We start from the raw sequence: 3,963 nt of genomic DNA, 5'->3' as shown, positions 1-3,963 counted from the left end.
TGTGCAAAGGCTGAAATGTTATTTAGTTGTGCAATAGCACCATAGCTGTGCCACAGCCACAGCTGTTGCCAGGTGGGTAAAAACAGTTGATTTGCATCAAATCCTGCAGACACACTTTGGGCAGCAGCTAATGGCTCCTGCCATTGCTGATTTTCTGCCCAGTTGTTGATCCCAGATGCAGCTCCGACAGAGGATGTACAGACACATTTAGGACTTTTTCTGTTCAGCTGCAGATGGGCTATGTGCTATCCACATCAGAGGAGCTACGTGTGTCCTCAGAGTCAGATGGACTCAGTGGCAGCAAATGAAACCAGAAAACCTTGCTTTTTACAACAGCAAGAAGAGAGGAGAGAAGAGGAGAGGACAGGAGAGAATGACCGAAACTGGGTGCAACAACAGAAGGAGAGAAATGAAGCATTTAAGACAAAGCATAACTCAATCTGTGACCTTCATACACGAAGCTTGGAAAGCTGCAGATGTTCCTCGGGTTGGGCGGGGGTGAGGCGGCTCCCGGCGATCACCCAGTGCCCTCTGCTGACACCAGGCAGGAGCAGCCTCTGCGAGAGCCCGAGCGGTGTTAGCTGAGTTGCTCACTGAAATCCCGAGCTCTTAATTCCTCTGGCAGCACGAAACCGCAACAATTCCCCTCTGGGGAAAGGCTGTAACCACGCTGGCCTGTCCCTCCCCGCTGCTGCTGCGGCGATGCCCCGCGCCCTGCCCGTGCCTGCCTGCCCGAGGGCTCCCCACACCCTCGGCGCCCACAGAAACACCCGTGATTCAGCCTCACTCCTGTGAGTGACTTTTGCACCACATCGTGTGTTAAGTGGACACGACACAGGACTCGTCCTGTGTCAGAGGAGGCTGTTTCTGTGTCCGTGTGTCTGTGTGTGCCCGTGTGCAGGGGTGTTCATACTGTACTTCCCCTCCACGGTTAATTCCTGCCTGGTCTTGATGCTCCCTAGTGCTGTGAACGCTCCAGTATGTAGAAAACCTGTAAAACATCCCTGCCTCAGAATTCCTGGCTTTGCTAACTCTTAATGCAGCAATTACACTGCACAGTCACAACTTAACAAAGACAACGTGACCCCGAGCATATCAGGTCATAGCAGCAGAACCAAATACCTGAGAACATGGCTCTGTAGGCTGAAGCTAACATCTCAACATCCTCTGCCTGCAAAACACACACAAATCTGCTGGCTGTACTGCACTCTACCTAACCCAGCCATCCCTGCATCTGGAATATCAGCTTTCCCAGCTGTTCTGGCTGTGGCTGTGAGGTGCTGATTGAGCCAGGAAATAACCCACCTCAGTAACAGCTGGCCCCACAGACAGGAACTGGGGTGGTAGTGGGACTGCCCACTTCTGTCTCGGACTCAGCACTGGTGGACTTGGGCTGGTCGTTGCAGCGCAGCTTTTCAGCCCCTCAGTGGGGACCACCACAAATCACCACTGACCACCACTGACTACCACAAGCCACCACAAAGCATCACCGACCACCACTGCAAACCTCCACAAACCATGGCAAACACTCACGAACCGGCCGGGCTTGGACAGCCCTGCCCATGCCCACCCAGCAGCCGGACGCTCTATCGGTAAATCTTTCACCCTGGTGCAATCTCCTTATAGCAGAAAACAGTTCTGCAGGTGACCTCTGCTGACGGGACTGTGCTCAGCGAAACCATTCTAGTGCCAGCCTCCCGCAGGGCAGCCGCCGGTGTTTCTGGCCCGCCCGTCTCGCCCCGGGAGCCCCCCCGTCCCACGGCCGCGGGTGATGCAAAGGGGCGGCAGCGTTGCAGCGCCGGCCGATTGCATCAGACACGGCCCCGCTGAGCCGCCTGCCCGTGTGAGCGGTGAAATCATCCTCACCCCCCCGGAACGGCTCCTCGGAGCTTCTCTCGCCTGCGAGGCTGCGGCACTGGGCGGCTGAAGCACCGGGCTGAGAAATCAGACAGGGAGGGAGAGCATAGGTCTGATGAGGAGCGGCTGAGGGAGCTGGAGGGGCTCAGCCTGGAGAAAAGGAGGCTCAGGGGGGACCTCATCACTCTCTGCAACTCCCTGACAGGAGGGGAGAGCCGGGAAGAGGTCGGGCTCTGCTCCAAGGGAACAAGTGGCAGGACAAGGGAAACGGTCATAAGTTGCACCAGAGGAGGTTCAGGTTGGATACAAGGGAAAATTTTTTCCAGGAAAGTTGTTCAGGCACTGGCACAAGCTGCCCAGGGCAGTGATGGAATCACCATCCTTGGAGTTGTTCAAAAAGGAAGTGGATGCAGCACTTGGGGACATGGTTTACTGGTGAACATGGCAGTGCTGGGTTGATGGTTGGACTCGGTGCTCTTAGAGGCCTTTTCCAACCTTAAAAACTGCTTAATGGAATTTAATGTAATCCCTTCAGTTATTCCAAACTGACAGCCTGGCTTCTCTGGAAGCTGCTACACAGTGACCGTCGGGAACTTAGGGAACTTCTCAAAAGCATTGATTGAAGTGAGAGCGCTTGAATTTTGAAAGAAAAGAGGAAGAAAAGAGTACACATCTTGGCCCAGCAACCAGTACTGCCCAAGGCACATAAGTAAGCGGCACTGACTGCCCATCCCACCCCTCCTGGAGCTCAGGAAAGCAGCAGGGCCCTGCCATGAGCCTGACAGGTTAGGACTGGGGGGCAGCAGTTGGGGGGCACAGTGCACTGAAGGGGGAGCACCAAGGGCTGTGTCATCAGGCAAATCAGCTCCCTCTGCACAAGGAGCTTCAGTTCCACGCACCAAGTCGGTTCACTCTGTGGTAGAGTCAGTCATTGCGTGGCAATCTTGGAATACCTTCAGGATGACTCCCTGGAACCACCCACAGACTCACGGTGAGTCACGGCAAGCGCTGGGAGAAGCCTCCGGTCACAGGGCTTGGCTGTGCCCGGTGTGTGCTGCCCACACACACAGTACATACACTGTACATGCAGAGTACACACATGGTATACACTCGGTATACACACGGGACACACGCCGTGCGTGGCACAGCGACAGTTGGAATTAGTGAGTTTATTCCTTTCTGGCGTGTGTTCCCCCACGGCTGGAGAGGGGCGGCAGTGCCCGGGGCTCCTCCAGCCTCCAGCCCACAGTGGATGCGCAGGACAGGTCCAGGTTTAAGGGAACGACGTCCCTCAGGCCCGGGGGTTCTCTAGTTTCACACCGCGGCCGGTGGCACCGGGATGCCCCGTCGCTGCCCTGCCCAGACGCCGCGCGGCGCTGCGGCTTTGGCCCCTCCGCTGCCGGCCCCGCTGCCGGTCCCGCCGCCCCGGTCCCGCCGCTCTCACCGCCCCCGCTCCGCCCCATCGCCCCGCCCCGGCGGCCGTGCTGCCAATGGGCCCGGCGGGGCGGGACCGGCGGGTGCTCCCCGTGCCTGGGGCGGGCTCCGAGCTGCTCCGCTCCACGCGGGACCGCGGAGTCACTGACGGTCCGGTCTCGGTCCCGGTCCGCGCTGTCTGTCCTGATCCCGCCGTCATCCTGGTCCCGCTGGCACTGCCGGTCTCGCCGGCACTGCCGGTCCCGGTCCGCGCCGTCCTGCCAGCGCCGGTACACAGGTGAGCCGCGGGGTCCGCGTCCCTGCCCGCCCGCCCGGGCGGTCCCGATCCTCTCCGGTGCCGGTGTCACCCCGGTTGCGGGGGCAGGGGGACCGGTAGGACCTGCGGCGGGTCCCGCTCCCGGCAGAGCGGCGGCAGCGATACACGTGGGCTGCAGCCGGCTCCGTGATCGCCTCCGAACGCCGGGAGTACCGGGCCGAGGGGAGCGGGGGCTGGGGGATGTGGAGACCGGGGCCGTGGTCCCGGGGGTGCCGGGCGGGGTGATGCTGGGCGGTCGTGCCGCCCCGGAGCGCCTGGCTGGAACGTGTCCGGGCATGCACATCCCGGTGCGCTGCCGCCTTCCCGCGGGCGGGCGGCGGGGGGGCGCCGGCGGGGCCGCGGGGGTCGGGTCGGGC

At 60.4% G+C, this 3,963-nt stretch overlaps 1 protein-coding gene across 1 annotated transcript in view; it reads left to right on the top strand.

Moving 5' to 3' along the window:
- The first annotated feature begins 3,490 nt into the window (after positions 1-3,490).
- The window catches only part of EDA2R (ectodysplasin A2 receptor), a 9,759-nt gene continuing 9,286 nt past the window's right edge, over positions 3,491-3,963 (top strand). The window contains exon 1 of the mRNA XM_027690552.1: positions 3,491-3,568. The gene's annotated coding sequence lies outside the window, so the exon portion shown is untranslated. The remainder of the gene's footprint in view (positions 3,569-3,963) is intronic.

This window comes from Neopelma chrysocephalum, unplaced genomic scaffold (assembly GCF_003984885.1).
Source record: "Neopelma chrysocephalum unplaced genomic scaffold, ASM398488v2 Primary Assembly neopelma1_81, whole genome shotgun sequence".
In the NCBI taxonomy this organism is placed as follows: Eukaryota; Metazoa; Chordata; class Aves; order Passeriformes; family Pipridae; genus Neopelma; species Neopelma chrysocephalum.
This window is presented reverse-complemented; position numbering and strand designations above follow the sequence as displayed.